Source organism: Temnothorax curvispinosus, unplaced genomic scaffold, assembly GCF_003070985.1.
Source record: "Temnothorax curvispinosus isolate PA1 unplaced genomic scaffold, ASM307098v1 QBEX01011515.1, whole genome shotgun sequence".
Taxonomy (NCBI): domain Eukaryota; kingdom Metazoa; phylum Arthropoda; class Insecta; order Hymenoptera; family Formicidae; genus Temnothorax; species Temnothorax curvispinosus.
The window spans coordinates 1272790-1295600 of NW_020221295.1; the positions used below are offsets into that span (position 1 = coordinate 1272790).

The following is a 22811-nucleotide window of genomic DNA, read 5'->3' on the forward strand; positions in this document are numbered from 1 at the left end:
ATAAAAGCAAATATCGCGAGGGGGAAGTTTATTGTCTGTAGCGTACATGCGCGACGTTAATTACACCGCACTTCTTACACGTGGTGATAAAACGCGTAAATTATGTGACGCCAAGTAATGTACGGAATAATTGTCACAGAGCATTTATACTCGTTGTCACAATAATTTTCACATAGTTCTCATTGATTATATTCTCAAAGTTTTAACCATCAGTTTGTATTCATTTGCAATAACTCGCGGATGATAAAAATAGTCGCGTACGTCCCCGGGGATGAAGATGGCAAACTAGTATGTAAATATCTTTATTCACTACATTTAAACCAAGACCGTGACTAAGAATTGGGGAAGAAGGCGTGGTTGTGATCGCATCACACGCAATTGCGCCGAATGTATTTCCAACGCATTAAATCGGCGCTTTAGAAGTTCCCGCCGTAAGATTGCTCCGAGACTTTTAATTATTCGCGGAACTAACTAGGCACGAGGTCTCGTAATGAAATGCCGTTTAAATCACTCGTCAACTCTGGCGATTATCTTCCGTGTCGGTGCGTCTCTCGCGACAACGACGATCGGGATGCATCGACGCCCTTTGTTTTCGTCGTGACAAAAAAAACACCGTGTCGTTACATCGGCAAAACGACGAACGTCGGGATCACGACCCGTGGCGGATTCATAATCCCCGCGAATGACTTAACTAAACGCACCCGCAGACCAGGAATGGGCCGTGTCGAATCACGGTCCCCTCTTTCTCGCGGTCGACTCGTCGTCTCTCTCGCCGTCGCTTTTCCCGGAGAGGAGTTATTCTCCCATCTATATTCCGCGGTGCAATCTACGTTGGCCCCATCGTGCGGTCCGCGCATCTATATACCCCATAAACCACTCGAAACGTCCCTCGACGGCCGCCATCGGGGACACCGCGATCTACCGCGTCAGTGGTGTACAACTTCCTCTCGAAAAACGAAAGAAATTGACGTAATCGTTGGAGAATCGAGTTTAGAAACTATTAAAACGAGACTGTACGCAAAAAATATATATCAAGTAAATTTTTTAATTGGATTAAGTACACGGAATGGCCAGAGATCATATATTTCCAGAATCTAATTAGACTCTAATTTACGATTTCATAAAATTTAATCGTCATTATTAGAATTTTATATCGTGAAAAAATTTTCCAATTTTATCCACTTATACAGGAAATGTGTATGGCCCTTACTCTTTCTTTCAAATCTGCAGCAATATAAAGTTTTCAACTCGGACAGGAGTGAGGAAGCTAAAAGTTCTTGGAAATGTGCACGCTGGCTCCATTAGCTAATCACTGTTACGAAATTCGGCGTGTTTGGCGGTCCGCGAGTTGGTCAACACTGTTGAACACGCGCGCAGGACCATCGACGGGATAGAAGGAGTTCGAGGGACGAGGCGGAACGTCGAAAGTTTACATACGAATGTCTGATTTCGTGCGTACGCCCCCGCCAGGAGAGGAGACGGAGACGCCGAGTACGCGCACGACTGGATGTGACGTGCTATCGCACCACTTGCCATGCTAATTATTCCTGCCAATTACGCGAATGACGGGAGGGGCGCGAGAGAGAACCCGTCTAATGGCGCCGACCCCAAATCCTCATGACGAGCGTCGATCTTGTTTCTGATTGCGATATACCGCAAAGACATCGCGCCCCGAAGATAGCAATTTACCGCGGTATTCCGAGTATTAGCGATCTGCCGTAAAATACATACGTCGTCGCGACAATGTACATTGACTTATGACGTAGACAAATTATACAGAAGTGTAAAACAATCGAGGGAAACATATATCATGATAAAAATATTATACTTACATATAATATTGGAAACACTTTATTCTATAAGGAGTAAAAATATTTAACTAGAAGAGCCAATTTGTTATTCGTTTTCTCAAAACGACTATTGTATAGCTAATCTTTCACCTAAGCTCTTCAACCGCCAAACACTTTTTTCGCATAATGCGCAACCGTACGCTCAGACAAAATGATAATTTGACACAGTGTAACGCGGTGATCGAAAGATCTTTTTAAATAGTTCTACCAGGTGTCGGATTTTTTGCGGCTCGTACATACATTACCGACGACAGCACAAACGGCACTACTCAACGTTACGTCGCGAAAGACATGTGGCCAACACGGTCGTGTTATCTTCTTTTTTTTCCTTCCTCTCTGCACGCAACGTATCGTTCTTCGGTACTCGTCATTACTCACGAAGCGACAAAGAGAAAGAGGCGGTAAATAATGGTAGAAAGAGGTGAAAGGGGCCTTTTCGCCGCACAGGACCTAATTGTGGTCGATGTCACGACAAATATCGTTTCTCTCGCCCCTGCTCGTCGCGCGTCACGGCGGCGTCGCGCTAGTTTACCGATACTTCCTATGCTAATTGCGACCAATTAGCATAGCGATGACATAACGCTACGGAGCACACCGTGAGTTTCGGGGTTCCGGCCGTTTCCTCGTAAATTCGTCGATAGCTCGTCGTCTCTCCCTCCCCCTTCGCCCTGGACGCGACATTCACGACGACCCGACGCACACGTTCGCACGACATTGTTACGTTCTCCTCCTCCCGGCGTGTGCGCGTCCGAATGCAAAATGCTCTCCCGCGACACGTCGACCAGAACCATTCGGACACGGGATTAACATAAAAGGAAGAGTCAATATCGTAAACAATCTTCGTTACAATGGACCGAGCGGTGCCGGCGATAAATTCGTCGATATGAGACCAGGAAGGGACGAGAAGAGCGGAGGAAGAAGAGAGAAAGGGAGATCGAAGAGGAACAACCGCAACGAGAGCGCTGATTGGCCATGTTGCATGTTGCATCGAGAGAGACGAGAGAGAGAGAGAGGGAAACAGAGAGCTGCGACTTTTCGTCGATATCATAAACCACCGTTCGGGGGTTGGAACTTCCCTCCGGGCGACAGTGACACGACGGGTTCGGCCGGCTCGTAAATTCGTCGATATGCAAAGCAGCTTCTCTCTTCCATCGCTTCCTCTTCTCCGTCTCGTTCTCGACGCTGCTGTTGCTGCTGCTGTAACCGGGCTCAGTTCGCCTTCTTTCTTTTTTTCTTCTCTTTTCGCCTTAGGCCGCGTTCGATGACGAATAACGCTGCTACCCCAATTTTCGGGACTAGTACCAGCGACTCGGGTCGACTCTTTTCTCCGGGTCAGGGGCCACGCGATTACGGTCGTGGATCGTCCGCGTGACTCCTCCAATGTTCCCCGCCAACGTTTTCTTGCAGGTAAAAACACCGAGATGTCGAACCGCAGCGCGCACGATCGTTCATTTGCATGGGAATGGTGAGAATGGCACACAAAGGTAACTGCTATAGAAAGAACTCTCGTCCGGAAGATATGGAACGACTTTTGTCCCTTTTGTTGGACATATTGCGTCTCTCAATTCGCTGCCGATGGCATCGATTTTTTTTACATCGTGATTTAAATATACTAAATCTATTTTTTTTCATTAATGTTCCTTTTTTTCGCGTTCGAGCTAATAAGAAGCCCATTTTCGCCCTTTTTAAATCGCTTTCCATGTTTGCGTTTGTAGATATAAATAAGGTACATGGCACTTTTATTTTGGCACCTCTCACAAAGCACCGCTGTAGAGTTGTTAATTAAATTCTAAACTTGGCGCACGGTTATTTACAGCGTGCTAAACTGAAACCATTTTTTTTTTTTTTTTTTTTTAAGAGTTACCAGAGGCTGACATGCAATATGTGCTACACACCGGTACTGTAGGAGTGTAAAATTATGCGTTTTACTCGCCGGAGCGCTATCCCATCAGTAATGCGCGAAGTGTACGTGCCGCATTGATAACAAGGTAAGCTAATGGTGGAGAGATAGGATAGTGTTGTATCCTTAAATAAACTCAACTACCTAAAGGAGATCCTGAAACACGTAGCGCATAAACACCTCGGCGAGACCGTCCATTTTATCACGCAGTTTACAACGTCCGTATTTATCATGCACTTCAATATTGTTGTAACAGCGTAACGCGAGATCGCGCGTACATTAACTCGAGTGGATAAATAAATAACGCGGAAGCAAATGGAACGTTCGCGCGCGCATAGACAGCTTGTTCCGTCACTCTGAAGGAAAAAAAAACAGGAAAAAAACAACTCTGTTCCGCGCGTCGCCGGACAGTAAAACCGCCTTATTACGATCGTCGTTAATATTATCTCCGCGTCACAGTCGAGACGCGTTACTTACTTATTCAGTCGCGGAAATCGCGAGCGACAAGAATTTCCTTGCAAGGCCGGTTTTAAGAGATATTACGATCTCCGTGTTAGCGTGCATTACTCGATTAAAGGGTGAAAAATGTTTCGAGATAGGTGGAAAACATGGAGAAATTATAGATTCATATACAGAAAAAAAAATAAAAATCGTAACAAATGTATCAAATGTTGGTTACTTTATACATTTAATATTTGCATAAAAAAGAGATAAGTATGATTTAATAAATATGCTACGAAGAAGCTTGTTAACGAAAACTTGTTTGTCTAAATTAAATTAATTTATATTGTAATATATACATTCCAGAAATAAAAAGATGAAAAAATTCTTAAATATATACATATTGAAGAATACTTTCGCCTAAAAAATAATTCTGCCTATCATTGTGCGCGATTAAAAATTTCGCAATAATGATGTTTACAATAGAAAGTTAAAAAACGATTACCACATTTATTTATTGCCGTATTGGCATGTGCCTAATTCTAGGTGTTATTCGACCAGAGTAAAAATTGTTAACAGAAAGCCTGAGGCCCTATTTAGTGTGCACGCGGAGGCTGCCTTCAAGTGTCCTCCTCGTTAACGATTCGCGAGAAGTGCGCCGTATAAAGCATACACTCTTTCTCTCCCTATTTTTCTTTACCTTTCTCTCAGCCCCTGAAGGCGGCATATCGGTTTTCCGCGACGCGACGAGCAATTGCCCCGAGGAGCGCATTTGTATTTCGCCTTTACGCCGTGATTATGGCCGAGTTAAAGTTTAAACTGGCGTATCGTTCAGGATAATGCGGGATAAAATCGCCTCGAACGATCACCCGGTAGCCACGTAGACGTTCAACGGGAAACGGGGAACGGGTAGCCCGGGCGAGGAAGAGGGAAGGGAGAACTAGAAGACAAGGAGGCGGAGATCGCAAAGACCCCGCGATATTGCGCCAACTTTACGATCCAGAACTTAGTTTGCATATCAATGGGATATACATTCGCCTTCCAGAATCCAGGAAGCATCTTTCGAAAAAGCAGCGCGACGACCGGCGTCGCCGCCGCGGAAATTGGGACGCGCTTGCGACTCACGAGAGAGTCCGACTTTCGCGTATGTGTACTTTATTGATAACGCTTATCGCGTCCCATCCCTCGCCTCGACGGGCCGGCGGAATAAAGTTCCATACGAGTGCTCTCCGAAAAAGGTGGCTGCCGTTTTCTTCGTTCCGGCAGATTTTATCGCGCATAGTGCTCCGAAATGGCATACTTGAAATTTCCGTCGGGGAGAGAAATCGATATCGCGTGCAGACGAGAAATATAATGGGATACGAGATTAACTTATTAGATACAAACGTTGAATAGAATTCTAGAAAAATAAATTTCTCCTTTAAACAGCTGTGAGATAATTATGATAATCTGAACTTTGCAAATCTATCGCGCTCTCAAATAACCGCTTCCATAAAACGTTCTTTAAAGCAAAGACATATCACATGGAAACGTATAGGAAATGCTACATAAATCTCAAGTTTAGAAAAACACAGCGGCTTCAATAGTGGAAAGTTTTCCCCTACTTTCTCGCACGAAAAAGTTGGCCGAAAAAAAAGAGCGACATCGAGTGGCACTCTCATATATACGAACCCTCTTCGCGTTGATAGAATATTTTATTTAATGAAGATCTAATATAAATATCGAAGATTAATCGAGGCGTAATGCGCTCGTTCTCGGATGATAAACTACCCGGTCGGACCGATAACAGCGGAGTCACTGTCCATCAATATTACGCGCATACTCCCTCTCGAAGTCGAACTCATTTTGCCCCGACGAGAAAAGTGAGTTACCCACTTTTCCTCGTCTTCGGGCATCCCGTTCCACCCGAGGAGGGAAATCCCTTCCAAATATAATTATGTCGAGTGACCTCGTTACCGTACCGCCTCCCATCCTTCAAAGTCGTTATAAACCCTCATAAATTATAACTAAGTTCCACGCCAACGGAGATCTCTGTCAGATCGTGCTACCGTCGTACATTTCCAATCGCTGCGGTTGGAAATTTCTTATTCGAAATTATGATAACGAGATTCGAGATCGAAGTGACTCACGTCACGTCACGTCCCGTGCCCTTGCATCGATGTGAAATGTTTATCGAGCTAACAGATTATCCATCAAATTCGCGTCGCGCGCGCGCGCGATTCAGTTATCAACATTTAAATATTTCAATGATTAAATGTGAAATTAAATTTGTGCTGAAGTACTTGAAGTTAACCAAGAAACAAGATTCTCTTACATTGTGAAAGATTTAATTTCATTAAATTTATTTTCAATTCCATAGTTAAATTTCTCACAATTAACTTCAAATTTGCTAATAGTAAATTAAAATATCTTTTACGCGTAACATTATTGCTTCACTTTTCATAACTAGACGTAATACGTCTACTGTTGCATGGAAAATGTCTGTTATTTAATATAGTTCTCTTTCCACCCAGGCAAGCCGTTCGTCACGCATCAACGGAATTCCGGAAAAGCGACGAAGACGAAGCACTCATGGAGCGTCCAGGAGCATCGGGCAGGAGGAAAATAAAGCTGCATGGTTCATAAACAATTCCATATGGTCCCGAACGTTCGCCGAGCGGCACTTACGACCACCACAATCGCGCTTCTTCCTAGTTTCCTCGATATCGTCTGTACTTTACTTTCACCATTTCCGGGCCTCGCCTCGCAGCGTTTATGCCTCCGTACCTACCATCGGGTTATGCCTTCGAGATTGTTATATACGCCCGCCGACGATTACGCCACCCTCGTCTCGGCTCGGATTCGAAAAACGAAGGGTAGAGATGGTGCAGAAAGAAAAAGAAAGAGAGAGAGTATGTACGTATGCACGTGTGTGTGTGTGTGTGCTCTATAACCGTAACGCGGCCCAGAAGGTCGAGCTTCAGTTCGGACGAGCACAAATCTCCCGTAATGACAGATAGATGCCGAAGCGACCCCTCGTATGCTCGTCCAACCGCCATGCCAGCCACCGCGAGAAAATGTCAAGGGGTTGGAGAAGCGTTACGAAAGAATTCCTCCCCGCGCATCGAGGTTTTCGTGTATACGCGGATAGGCGCGTCGAGAGTCGAGAGCCTTTTGTCGTTGCCAACGACGGGGTTTTATGCATGACAATCGATGTTACTAGCGGTTCTCGAAAGCTTCCGAAAGCTTAAGTAATATAACCATTAATGTATATCTGCGTAATGTACATGCCTCGTTAATCCGAAGGATTGAATTTGGCACAATTTGTGGCATTACGAGATTTAATTATTGTTAAATTTATTGTCTCTCGTTAAATACCGTGTGTATCGCGGATTGTTTTGGGTGCGTTGTATAAATTTAATCACTGTCTCTAAAGGACCTCAATCTGCACGTAACAAAATAATGAAATAACAGCGGACAAACATCAACCGCGTCAAAGGATTGCACCGATGTAATACCCCGGCGCAGTTAATAGCCAGTCGCTGTATGGAATATATCGACGCGGACTCTCTCGGCTTTTTATAAATCACTAAAAAACGCGAAGGGCTTGAAATAATAAAACAGCCGCGGGTCCAAAGTGTCGCGAAACTCACACGCTGCTATACGTGCCATCAAGTACAAATCGAGTGTCGGGGCCATTTTACAGCTGAGCTTTTTTTCCCTCCGGCCAGATTGACCATTTGACCATTAATTCCAATCACACAGCCCGGTGACTTTTAATTACCAATGAAATTCCCGTAACATCGCCTGATGAGGAAAAAATCACCGCTCCACGCTGGGCGCGGACCTTTCCTTCGGGGATCGATCCCCCTTCTCTCTTTCTCTCTTCTTCCTCTCTTTCTTGCCCGTCTGTTCTGCTTTTTTTTTCAAACATTTTCGTTCCCCGGGGGTGATGGAGAACTAAATAGCCCGTTATTCTCGTCGTCGTATAGACGAGACACCGTGCTCATTGCCCGCCCGGAATCGCGCAGGATGCCGGAGTATTCGGCCCGGAAATGAGCGAAAGCGAAAAAACATGTTTGAGCCCCGGGCCAAAGTGTCATCGGACCTTGTGTCGGATGAGCAATTGAATAAAGCAGAGGCGTCAATATGTGACGACACTCGGATACGGCGAGGGCGAGAAAGCGGAGTTGGCGACAGCCCTTGCGTGTGCCACCCTACATAGATAATCGCGGCGATCGGTTCGATCATCCCGTTCTCATTTTCCGCGAAAGCTTTCGACTTTTTTTCCGAAGCGTTAGAAATCCGTATTCTTAACATTGTTAAAATATCTTCAACGTGAATATTATATGTCATAACTTCATTTTTGTATTCTATAACTTATATAATATTGTAATTTTATACATCAAACACACATATCGTTCTTATTACAAAATTATTTTCGAGCATGTGATTTTGCATAAAAGATGACATTGGTTTCCATCATTGTCGCCTCTAAAAATACGATAAATGCGAGTAACAGCTGTATTTCTTGCAATATGGAGGTATACACAATAACCGTTGAATTCAAGGTTCATTATAATTGAAGTCGGACTTAATCGGAATACAGTAAAACCCGTCCTCGTCGTCGCGTTCTGCTAAGAATATGCTAAGCAGAAGGTAACATATGGTAATAGACGCTTCTATTTTATAGTCAGCACGAGTTTCATCTGATTACCATGTGTCACTTGATTTTTCTGCAAATATATAATACTCTATTCTCTATTTTACAAATAACTTAAGTAAATAATGCACGAAACCTTAAAACGGTTTATTGAACGGTTACTACATGTAAAAAAAATATAGCAAGCATTTATAATAATGACTGCCAATTAGACCTATTTCGTAATATATTGCAAACTAAAAATTTAGAGAAGTCTTTCACTAGCAAAAATAAATATATTATGTAAGTGTTATATATCATTAAACGGAAACGTGTCTATAAGACCCTCCAAACTCTATTACCGAACTCAAACGATCGTCAGAAATAAATCTTCGAAAATCATCGCGATAAAATCCGGTCCTCGCCGCGGTGGGACGTAGAAGCGGTTTGGGCCCTCGACATTATTTCAATAAAGCAAATGGAATAGGCTACACAGAGGTGGTATATTTTCCCATAGAATGGAAAGGAGCAAAAGGGGAGAGAAAGGGGCAGGAGGGGGAGAGGCGAGGTACGCAGAGACCCGCGGCGAGCTATGATGGAGCCGTCAGTACATCGTGATCCACGCATCATCAACATTGACGACCTCCGTCCGCTTTTTGGACCCGACGACGAAGCCCCTCTTCTCAGGGCCATTGCGCCAGTTTACGAGCCTGCAGGGAGATCTGTCGCCTTCCTCTTTCTCTCCGTTTCCCTTTCCGTGCATGTCGCTGTCGGTATAGCTGTTGCTGCCGATCGGGCGCGGCGACGTCGACGAAATGCGTTTTCGGTAACCCGTGACGTCACCGTCTAATTCCACCCTTCACGCCTTGTTAGGCCGCGGTAACGTACCGTTTTACGATTTCGTCGCGCGCCGCCTGGCGAGCTGGCAATTGTTAATTAGCATTCTCGCGGAAGAGAGGGATAAGGGCGCCTGTTCCGTCCCCGGAATGAATGAGAGGAGCGCGCCTCGTCCGAAGATTTACGCGCGATGCGACGCGACGCGACGCGATACATCCGCTTTACTGAGGTCTTGCGATTCATCGACGCGTGCGTCACGCACACACCGACGTCTATTGTTTACCTGCGTTCGAATTATTCGCGAGTTAATATTTACACATCATACATTTGTATGAACGCGTCGAGAAATCGTCGCGCGACGTTAAATAGCTAGAAATGAAGGTAACGTAGCGAGAGAACATGCGTCGCACATAATTATGTGTAACAATGTTAATTGTACGTAAGTAAAAATTATAATAAATACGTTGCTATAGATTATTTATATTCGGAATTAAATGTAAGTCATTAATAGCAAAACGTTGCAGCAAGTCAGGAACCAGGCAATAACATGGTCTGTTCCGGTGAGGACTAATTGTCGACGTAATAAAAGTACGTTACAGATAGGCACGAGTTAATGCAAACATTACGTGAAAGCAAAGGTTCGCACGCGTTTGAAAAAACCGCGTCGGCATCATTAAAGCGTAAGTACACCATGCGGGTCGTTCGTAAATTAATAATTCATCGACAATTAGCCCTTCGCAGGTGGTCAGAATAAAATTCAAGAGAGCATATGCTTGCCCTGATGAATCATTGAGAAATTAGCATAACTAACGCGCCACGAGATGATTAGCATATTCGTGTCGATAGGCTAGCGCACCGGGATCTCGCATGTTTGCCGCTCGTCCTGAACTTCTGATAGAGCTTCCAAGTTATCGAGAAAACGTCTTTTTCATCGTCGTATTGCACGTTATCGCACGTTATCGCACATTATCGCTATTTTCATACAAAAACAAGCTTATCTCGTAATATTTTACCCGATACGTGTCAAAATACGCGAAAGGTAATGAAAATGTATCAAAAGAGAACGAAAAAATTTATATCATTCTATTCAGCGTAAAAAGAATACTTCAAAATACGTGAACAAGAATCGAATTTGATCAATATATACCTGTAATTTAGGAGAGCACTGACGGATTGAATTTTTTTTATTATATTTAAAAAATGTTTCACGAGCTTGAATGAAACGCGAGAAAAAAAAGCATGTCGCTTTAAATACGTTATTGATCCTGCTTTTCCTCTTTCATGCTGTTTCATGGCCGGTTATTTGGATCCCGCGAGCTTTTTTAAACAAACTTTTGCAACGCCGTGATTACGAATCAACCGTTTTCCGGCCAGTCGCGCCGGTCGCGTCGATATTCCGTCAAAGTATAGTAAATCGACGGTGCCGTCGAATCGGGCCGAAAAATATTTAATTACTAAATCCGGAATAGCGTTGGATTCTCCCCTTCCTTCCGCCTCTCTTTCGCCCCCCTTTCGCCTCATGTTCGTGGATCCCGCGGGGCATATTCACCGCAGCAACTTCGATCACCCTCCGCGTATCCCTATTTCGGTTTAGTATTTATAGAACGTATGCAGATATCGTAATAAAAGGTAAATCGATTGCGATTGTGCGTGAGGGTGCGTATGAGTTATCTCATTACGACATATCACAAAGTGCATATAGAATAACGCAGAAACGTTTCCTTTGATCAAACGTTTGTTATATTGTTTGCAGCCCGGCTACGTTCTCGGCTAATAGAAACTAAGTTTATTTTAATTAAAATTTTAATTAAAATACCGCACATTAAAATCCATGGTCGCTCATAATTAATGCCGCGGTACAGTCTTGTTAAGGAAACCAAAACGTTAAGTTATCACACAATCAACAGATTTATCGTTCGAGTATAATTAATGGATAATCCCGTGTACAATTCGGCTCCAAGTGGGGCTCGTTCGCGTCATCAAACACCAAATCGCCATGGAACTGTATAAAACGGTACAAGCCGGTACGTGATAGAAATGATAGTGGCGATCGCGGGATACGCGCGCCGGTCGGACGTGCCTGCGTTCCGGAGAAGCCGCGCCGCGAGGGCGATGCATGCGTAATTAATGAAACCAATAAAGCCGTTCGCACCCGTGGAAATTCGTTAAATTTAATTGGACGCGAGTAATCCCACGGTCGAACGAGGAACCACGCGAGAAGAAGGGGGAAGCCGGTCCGCGGGCGGCGGGGGGGGAGGGGTGCCAGGTGGATTCTAAGCGTAACAGGGGAGAGATGTCCGAATCGCGATACCAGCTCTACAACTGATGGAGAACAATGGATTCGGGGGATCGGCGAGAATCAACGCCACCGACGAGTAAAGCGTCGGATTAAAACGTTTTTGCGAAAATCACGTTCAAAGCGTTTTTTTAGGAATATATTTCTTGTTACTTCAAATCTTAAAAACGCGCAATTTCTAGAACGCTGGTGCATATATTTTTTTATGTATACACAGAAAAAAAAGTGTCAAATCAACACTCGATATGCTTGTATATACGTAAGAATATATAATCTTGAAATAAGATTATATTTGCGTTAAACGAAGAAAATTAGTGTTAAACGAAGAATTATATAGTTGAACCAACGCAATATAATCTTATTTCAAGATTATATATTCTTGCGTATATACAAGCATATGGAGTGTTGATTTGACACTTTTTTTTCTGTGTGTATAACGTATCGCACAGATATATCGAATGAATACGAATGACAAATAATAAAACGATAATTTGCGTGTTAAGACCAATGTATCATTTTTGTTTTTTTTTACACAGTATGAACGAGATATTCGCAAATATTCGACGATGCAAAAAGCACCATCCTACAGCCATCTGTTAGAACGACGGGGAACTCGCAGTTGGTCGCCAGGCTTGGAAATTCGCGGCGGTATTTAGGCACGTCGATGAACGTGCATTTCGCACATTGCGTCGCGACAATGACTGCTAACTCGTCGGCGCATGAATATTGATGGATGTTAATGCGCGACACGCTCATTGGCGTCGCAAAGACCCGAATGCGCATTTTTTATTTAGCGCGACAGGATGGGGCGGATTTTAAGTGCGTCGCGTGCGATTCGATCGAGGACACGATGTATCGCCATTTAATCTAGCTGACGAGTAACAGCGTTTCGTTTTGCCAGTTACACAGTCACACAGGGCCCCGCGGATTCTCTCCGATCGGTGCATGGCAGTCGTCGGGAATTCGGTCGACACTGAAATATCGCATTTCCAACTAAATCTGGCCGAATCTAATTTTACGGGACCCATGTGCATTAGCGGATTAATGCACTCCATTCCTGGCGAACCAAGTGATGAGCTGTATTTGCATGGCATTATACTTGCGCGTACCCCTCCCCCGTTCTCTCCCCCGTCCCCCTGACGCTCCCACGAACCTATCCTCTCGTTCCGCCCCTTCAATCCTGTCTCTAATTATACGTGTAGCACCACTATCGGCCCTCTTGCACAGGTGATAATCATATTACTATCCTATCAACGTTATTGCCATTCCTGAACGCATACCACGATCGCACTATTTGAAGTGCTTGGACTAACGCGGATCGATCGGGCCGCCAAGAGGGCCCCGGAGTACGCCCTCTCGCAGCTCATTCGAGGGAGGACGAGAGACCAAGGAGGAGATTAGACAATGGCTTTGTATTTGTCAATTGACAATTAGCGCGGGATCTAATGGAATTGTGTTGTACACAATAAATTCCTAACGTTATATTATACATCCCCCGTGCACTGTGAAGAAGAGCGGCGCTGCGGACATCCCTACGATTTATCTAACGTGTGTTTAACGTGAAGAATCTATACCACAAACGAGAATTTTAACGGAATTTAATAGTATTTTTGTAAAAGATTCGATAAAAAAGATCGCGATCATTGTTCCAGCGTCGAAATACTATGTTGTCAGAACTATTATTTCTTTTATTCGTCGAGATACTCCGCTTATTACAGGTCTCCGTCGTTTTCCTCGCACAGGATACGTCTCAGAGCGCAAACAGGACAAGAAAATAAATAACGCTCGAAACGGGGAATGAACTTCCGTGGAAGTAACCGAAAGTAGAACGTGGAGCTATCGGACGAAGTTTGCGAGCAACGAAGAAAAAAAAATGCAAGGTACTACGAGCTCGAGTAATCTCGCTCCGGCGGGAAACAAATTTACGCGAGAAAATGAAGAAGTTACTTGCAGGTTTGTAGAAGCAACGGTGTTTTGCGAAAGAGCGTAACGCCTTCAACTTTATACTCGGAAAGTATCGAAAGATTAGATCGGAATGAAAATAAGGCCAATTTTTTTAATTTAGTCAAACACCAAAAAATAAAACTCAGTTTTTTTAGTCCGAAAAGAGATTCTGAATAAGATGCTATTTTCTTCCGGATCATAAAACTTACACAAGTCATATTTCAGAAAAGAACTTGACAAAGCTCAACTACAGATTTACGAGAAAATTTGCTATTTAAAGAGGACACTCCGAGGACACGTTGTTAGATATCGCACGAAGTTATCAGTTATCGAAGCTTACGCAACATTTCAACCCGCAGCGTCAAATCACGGGACGGGACATCGGCGCCGCGCCGGCCGCCGGCAATTTCGAAAACGCACGCGGAAAGAGCGTAATTTTTGGTGTCGGCAATCAGAGCGGAGGCGCGGAGGAGATCGTCGTACTCTGTAATTCTTTGTACAAACACCCGGCGCGGCGGCCGGCGGCCGGCGCCTGCACTCAGGCGTCCCCCGCTGCACACGTGCGTATGTGCACGCAATATGCAAATCCGCAGATAATGCGCATCGCAGGTGATCGCGGGCGGTGCGCGTAATACGCGCGTAACCCGCGCATTTTTCTAATGAGATCCTTTTATAATTAAAGGATAAGGCCGGAGTGAACGGCGTGGATATCTTAACGCTCTTTTATCAGCGCACGTTCTATCAGCGTAATTCGGCGGGGCCATTAATTGACCCCCTGTCCCTGTCATTAGTTCATTATTAACGATGACAGCGTCGCGATATCTACTGACGCTCCGAGACTCCGCGATTATTATTATCGCGATTGTTTCGTTCGCGGACTTTCCCTAATTCGCTTTCGCACCGCGCTCCTCCCTTTCGACGCTTTCGATTTCTTCGGGAGATAAATAGAGTGATTAATCGCAATTATCTTATCATTTATCTGCGTCCGCAGGTAGTTTTCTGTTCCTTTGTGTCGCGTTCTCGCGTGAGATTTGTGTGTATATCACGAAATATAAATTGAAACCGGACTACTGATTGTTGTGAGCGGTACAATCTAACTTATCTGTAATTGAAATCGAGCAATTTGTAATAAACGAAGTTGAGAGGCGCCAAGAAGTTTCAAGGCATCAATAAAGATAACGTAATGTTTAATTATACTTTAATATCCATCCTTCAAGTAATATCTGTCAGTTTTTAAGCGACAGCTTGTTCGATAATCTTTTAATTCTCCGATTGCAGAAAAAAATGAGGTGGTGCACTTGAGAATATATATCGTAATAAAAATCATTTCTTTTTAAATGAGATTTCTAATAAGATTATGTGCTATATTTTTATAAAAAATATTTTTTTCTCAGTGTACACAGACGTATATACAGTGTCCTATTTTAATTTACCTCCCCTCAAAAAAACTTGATGTAGAAAAAATGCTTCGGACAAAATTTGTCTGGTTTGAAGGGGGACATAATTCCGATGTAAATCATGCCGTAGATGTCGTCGTTTTTAAGAAGAGATCTCGAGATCTACGACTTTTATCTTAAGGAGAAAAGCAAGCTTTATTCCATAAATCTGTCACCTTTAAAATTTTTTGAAAACAATATGTACGACATGACTCAGAATCATGTGTCCTCCTTCAAACCAAACAACTTTGCTTGAAGTATTTTTTCTACGATCAAAGATAAACAAATTTTTGGGAGGTAAATTAAAATGACATCCTATATATATATACTTTCTATTTTCTTTCAACAAATTATTTTTCAAGGAAATGCCAGATACGAGTACGATTAGAAGAGAGATTTCCAAAAATGCTAATTAAAATTTTCGCAGAAGCTTTTAGATTTAATGCAAAAAAATCCAAATTATCGCATATCGTAGTTGAACTATAATTAGAAATAATTATACAATATAAAACTAATCATAATTTAATTAAGGTATTATTATGTGTCACTAATAAACTGACCAGAGATTACGTGATCAATATACAAATTTTTTATTAACAACTTATTTGAATGATAATCGAGTTAATCCACTCTAACTAATTTTGCCAATAATTAATCCAACCCAATCTGCTCTCGCTTATTTCATTCGCCGTAATCGCGTCGACAGATTCTTATATCAAAATAGATATACTTTGTATCGCGACTCACCGTTCTTCCGCGTCGATCAGAAACTGGAAGAGGTCCACTCTCCTCGATCGCCATTAATTCGGCTCGACACGGCCGGCGTCTCCCAGGTCTCCCTCCGTCCTCCGTAGACATCTTGGAAATCCGCGAAGGCGTTACTCGTTGCTCCATATTACACTTGTTACTCCGCCATTACAGTCGTTACTTATCCAACACTTTTCACCACACACACTTTTCTCACCTTACGCTTTCAATGATATGCGTTTTTCACCACACACCTGTCTCACCTTACGCTTTCAATAATGCTCTTTTCATCACACGCACCTCGAGTCACGCATTTCTACGACTTTACACGCACACGGACACAACACTTGCGGCGCGACACGATTCCCGAAACTCCGCGGCACCCGGCGGGTCCCGGCCCGTTTCGCGAGAACGCGGATTACCGTCCGCGACGATTCCCATGGCGCCGGAAGGATCTCGGGTCGATCCTCGGGCCCGTTCTCGAACCTTCCATCGGCGAACTACTCTGTCGATCCGCGATTAAAAATACAGGACACGGCCGCGACTATTCCCGACCCTACGCGGGGGCCGCGGGAACGACTTCCGATCTACTGTCTATAATACCTAATACCAACCGTTTAATAGCAAAATCGATAACACTTGCACCGCCCTGCACCGGTGCACTCCAAGTACACGAAGATCTAACTCAAAGGTATCTTGACCGATGGAGCTCCGAATCGATCGGCCTTGAGATACCGTCACCGTTTCTTGGCGGAATAAACAACGGAGTCTGCCAGATTCGGGATGAGAATCACGACGTTTTTCCTCTACCACTTATTACGCACGCAAAAGGCGCTCGACAACAGCGTCACACGAATAGACCGAGAGTTTTTGCGTGTGTAAGTGGAGGGGAGAAAAACGCCGTGACTCTCGGTCCCGAATGACGGAGTTCCGATCGCTTACCTTACATTACGCTTTTCCGCGATGTTTTATTATATATTCTAATGGCAACCATAACTGCGAGAAAGAATGTCGCGAGCCACAGCCACATCCTTTTTCAACGGTTGCGATTTGCGTTTCGACGCTTCGACGCGTTAAGGCCGTTCTACATGTCGCAATTGTAAGAGTCGTTTGAAATTGACCAATCACACTCTGTTATTATTCTGCTTGCGATCGAAGATTAATAGACTGTGATTGGTCAATTTCTCACGATTACGACTAATGTAGAATGACCACAAATTAATTAAAATGCTGGAAAGATCTTATAATAAACATGTCGAAAGAAACGTTTTGAAAGCGTCTTTCAGATAATTTCACGCGTATCGCCCGGATATTACATGAAAATGCCCAATTTTCGATAGGCTGTGCTACGAAATGACTGAAAATATGACACGCCCGTTTACTCTTTTATTTTCGACAACGCTGCTTTTCTACAACATCAAATTCCCAAAAAATCGCGAATTTACAGCAAGAACCTCCCTGTAAGTTCGCAATTTCAAACGGTCGCATTTTCCTCGTTTTATCGACCCGCTCGATCCTCCGTTCGGACACTTCGCTTCTACCTGCGTTTTCGCGATCCTTAATTTGACTTGCCACACGTGAACGAACCATGTTCCATGTGTTACTTCAAGAAGATTTTGAGAGTATGCGTACGGTTTGAGATAAAAGGAACAGGCCTATTGTCTTTTTATCGTCGTGTCTCGTGTCAACATAAAGCTGCTTTCTTTCGCCGCGCGTTGTTACGCGAGACGCAACGTAATATTATAATAAAATAAAGGTAGGTCTCATACCACTGACTCTGTGTCAAATAAAGTCTTCTAAGTAAACAATTGCATTTTTTTTATTGCAATATTCTAAGAGCTATAGACTAACTCACAAGAGGAATCCTCGCCTAAAAGAATAGGTTGAATTTTCGTGGATATATATATGTTAGCCAATAATGCAACGCGTTCTGATATCGGAAGTAGTGATTAGAGCGGCTTCTTAAAAGAGCAAGTAAACCAGAAAGATTGGCACAAGATATGACACAAAGATCTATTAGGATAGGACGTTGTTTATCGTTGAACGTGACTAGGTCGTACAGAAAGAGAGTTTTAGATAAAAAAATTAGATGGAATTAAATGAGGCGAAGGATAAGGATCTAGACAAATAGAACGGGACTTAGATTTATTAGGCTTAGTTTTGTTTTTGGATAAACTATCTTGTAAAAATTTTAGAAATAAAAATAATAAATACGTGAGATATTGTGTACGGCACGTAACGGGACAATATCTGAAACACGCCGTCAGTTTCGCGTACGGCATTATTGAAAATGCGCACTAGAGTCCGACCAAAACAATCTTTTTTAATTTCGGCTGAAACCGAAAACAAAAACCGAAATCTTCATAGAAAGCCTAGAAGGGCCGTATGTAGATTATACACTTTTTCTTTATAAATATCATAATTTAATTATTAAAATAATAATTACACATATTATCATAATCCTATAATCACCTGTAGTAATGCTACGTACTATCTGTATCATATTATTTCAATCATATCGTATTTCAATAATAATATTACTAAGCATAAAATAAAAATATTTTTTAAACATATTTTTGGAAAATTTGTAGAAAATAGACAGTTTCGGCTAACTTTGTGTCTTTTATCACAGTCGGAGATATATTGTCCTTTGTAGGGCGATATTTCGATGTGCGGAGGAATTACGAAACACAGGCATAGATCTTCCGCGCGAGCGTGGTTGTTCGCGATAATAAATCCGCGGCAAATTAATCAAGCAAGTAACCGGAGCGTGGCTAATGCGGGCCGAGCGCCAAATGCTGTTTCTAACATAATCGAATTTGCGTTGTGCCTCGCGCTGAGAGAATTTCGGATGTATATATCTCCGCATCCGCGTGTGTCGATGCAAATAACTGACCGCGCTAATCACGCATCGTTCTCGTATTCTAATATCGCTCGGAATTTCCGCCATCGGAACACGTATCAGGGCAAATAAGCACGAAGATAACTTTGCCTAATTGCATTCGTCCGATATCTAATCTAACTTTTCAGCTTCGCGCAACCCCGTTGTATTCAGAGCTTCGTGTGTGTTCAACATCGTCATTTACTAAGCGCGTCTACATCATTTCGGGGAAAAACACTTCCGTTTGAGACGATAAGAGCTTTATCGTTGGATTTATTTAACGCTATTCTCGCAAGTGTCAATTTATCAAGGCAAGCTTTAATCACTCTACTTTGTAAACCGTGTGAGAACTCGTAAGTACGTATGCCCAATCGTGCACAATATACGTCTGAGTTTATTGCGTCTAAAGTTTTTTAATTTTGGCAGATAAAGGCAGTTTGGCAGGCAGCTTTGGGGGTCGTCTCGTTTCGAGCCGGATAATGCTGCTTAATTGGCGAGCCCATCATTTCGGACTGGTAATGCTGCCTAATTGGTGAGCGGAAAACAATGCGCCGCGTGCGTTCATTATCCGCCGGTATGCATCCGGCGGTTATATTGCATATGAAAAATCCCGTATCTGTACGACTGGATGTCGATTAAATTGCCGCAGACTGAATGGCGCGATAATTGATATCGACTTTACGGTGAATTATCATCTATATATAAATTTATCCGTCGTCTGAAATTATCAGTATTAAACTCTAACGAGGTGTGTGCAGATAGGATTTTACTTACAATAGACGAACAGGTTATTTAGACAGCGTTACTCGACAAAACAATGTATAAAGATAATTAAATAAAGAAGCGATAAATATCTTTGTTTGTCGTTTGACAAATAGTATGTAGTCATTTTATGCCTGCGTTAAAAATTTGTTTATTTATCAGTAGGAACTTGTAGCATCCCGATAATATGAAACCGATATTTGGAGTTTACGTGTTACATAATGCAGATACGATAAGCGACTATTTCTGTCCAACAAGTATAACACGAATGAGTGTACGTGCTTATAATAAGTAGATATATAAAATCGATAGTACTCAAATCGTTTCGCGGAATGGAGTTACCCAATTACTGTGTGTTAATAACTGTTTCACGTTTGATTCGTGATTTGTTCTCAATGTTTTTTTTAATGAATCTTATATTGTATTCTAATTATATATGCTTTTGCTTGAAAATGTATTTATATAAAATGTTAACAATTGTCATAAAAGATTCGACAAAACTGGTGTAGCCTGTAAACATTAGATTCGTGCCTCATAATTGCACTTAATTAAAATAAAACAAGTATAATTGCATATTGGAAAGATAAAAAAAAGAAACAGAAAGTGCAAAAAGTTTAATTACAAAGAATAAAACTTTTTATTATATCGCCCGAAGAGAAAGAACACCAGTAGCTAATTATAGCGATTACGTCACTCACAATCACAATGTTGGGCGGAGGATTGGGATGAGAGGGGGAATTGCGGGAGAAATGCTATAGGAGATAGAACAGGGGTTTGGAGAAGGCCTTTTCGTCGGTGAAAAGGTGATGGGGATAGAGGATGGTGCGAGGGGGGCCCGGTTCGACGAATGAGAGCGTTGGAAAATATATCTTCTTTTAAGCTGCTTTGCATTTGAGGAGAGGGGGGGGGAAGGAAAGAAATGCACGAGATCGGATCATGGGCATATCCAGTGTTACATCATATCATATTCGATTAAAGTATTAGGACAAGAAGTTAGGAGAAGAAAAAATTTCGATAAATTTTCGTTACCACATTCCGTACAAAATATACACATCTTTTGTGAAAGGTGTAATGACAGAGAAGACTTTTAACGAATGGTTAAGTACACGATTACAAGGAATACATCAAGAATTTTCCTGTTAACGTAAGAGATACTTCTACATCACGTACACTGGCCGACAATAATATGTTTTCTGAGATAAGGCCCAGATAGCAAGATGACGTCTAAAGGCGTCTTACTAACGTTAGAGACGTCAATGAGAGACGGAATTAATACGTCATTTGACGTCACTCTGCTATACCTGGAAAGAGAACATAGAAGCCTAAACATATGCTATTGATATACTTCTATTAAGGTCACTAGAACTTTTGTTCCCGCCTTATCTTAGAAAATGAATCGTTGACGGCCAGTGTACAATCTCGCTATGCGTTTATGGGTCACAATTTCCAACGTCTGTTAACTTCTAACCGACTATTCTATCGAAATAGCCAACTCCATTATTGGCTATTCTGAAAAATTGAAGGTCGGTTAGAAGTTAACAGACATTGGAAACAGCGGCCCATAAACGCATAAAGACAAGCGTCGAATGCGCCAAGCTGCAATCGGTCGAAAGACGTTTCCGCCATTTTGTTCGGAAACTGCGTCGCAGGTCAGCATCGTTGAAGTGCGACCTTGAACACGTTTGTACATGTTTGCACACGGGATGTGGCAACGACGCACTTCTTCCATCCTCTCTCTACCCCTCCTAATTTCTCGTCTAAATATTTCACTCAAAAACCGCACTTCTTCCCTGAACCCCTCGTTCTAATATTTTGATATGATGCCATGCCGGATATGATAACATACCGAATATGCACGACTCGATCTCATTTCTACCCTCCAACGTTAAATAAACTTATAACCATATCTTATTGTTAGATTACGTTTACACGTTACCATTAATAAGGTTTAATAACATCAATCGTTATATATGACTATACTGACATAAAATGTCGTATAAACGGTTAAATCTGGTTTTATAACATCAGTTGTTATACTTGTTATTACTTTGCAGCCATTGACAAGGGCAATGCAAAATTATAAATCTATAGTTTTAGAGAAACGTGAAAGCGCTAAGCGAGTTGTTATGATTGCATTACCAACTAAAAATAAAATTATAAAAAGTATATTTGCTGTATTTTTCTTTGACAAGATCAAGATTTCAAGATTTCTTTGGAGATAAAATAAAATCTCTTCGTGTAAATAATGCGTTTTAGGACGTTAACACTACACCTGTTACTAAACCTGTTTAACGATAACGTGTAAATCACTAATGCCTTTCTTCGACAACGTGTACACTCACGTAGAGCTGCATTTCCACTTGCGATGGTGGTGTAATGGTTAGCATAGTTGCCTTCCAAGCAGTTGATCCGGGTTCGATTCCCGGCCATCGCAGGGGTTTCTTTTTTTATTTTTATTTTGCATAAATTTATATTCAGAGCACTAAAAGGATATAACGTATTGACTGCCATTGCACCGCCGTATATTGACAATCGCGTTAAAATTTTATTCGCCGTCATGCAACAATGGTCACCGTTCTCTTTTTCGAGCAGTTAATTTTCATTCTTGATCGTGGCAGATATTTTTTTTCTTACTTCAATTTATTTCTTTGCCATATTGAAGCAAGTAACTCGATACCGAAAGCACTCACTCACATCTGCGATGGTGGTGTAATGGTCAGCATAGTTGCCTTCCAAGCAGTTGATCCGGGTTCGATTCCCGGCCATCGCAGGATATATTTTTGTCAGTCGCGTTAATTTTTTTTATTGCTTCATAATTTTTATATTACATTTTACGAAAGCGTTAAATTATTCGGCGTTCAAAAACTTATTATATAATAATTATACATATATAAAAATATAGACAAAAAAAAAATTCCGATACCGGGAATCGAACCCGAGCCTCCTGGGTGAGAGCCAGGTATCCTAGCCACTAGACCATATCGGAGTATGCCTTCGGACCTCCTAATATGCCGTATTCTGGAGTTTAAATTTTGTAACAAAAATATTTATTAGGTCTATTAGGAAATTGATATAGGATTATTCAGGATAAAATTA

General features: G+C 42.3%; 3 non-coding genes across 3 annotated transcripts; 2 read left to right on the plus strand and 1 right to left on the minus strand.

Annotated features, from left to right (window-relative positions):
* The first annotated feature begins 22077 nt into the window (after nucleotides 1-22077).
* Trnag-ucc lies at nucleotides 22078-22149 on the plus strand. Its single transcript has one exon. It is a non-coding gene; the product is annotated as a tRNA-Gly (tRNA).
* Nucleotides 22150-22413: 264 nt separating this feature from the next.
* Trnag-ucc lies at nucleotides 22414-22485 on the plus strand. Its single transcript has one exon. It is a non-coding gene; the product is annotated as a tRNA-Gly (tRNA).
* Nucleotides 22486-22629: 144 nt separating this feature from the next.
* Trnae-cuc lies at nucleotides 22630-22701 on the minus strand. The gene has a single exon. It is a non-coding gene; the product is annotated as a tRNA-Glu (tRNA).
* Nucleotides 22702-22811: the final 110 nt, after the last annotated feature.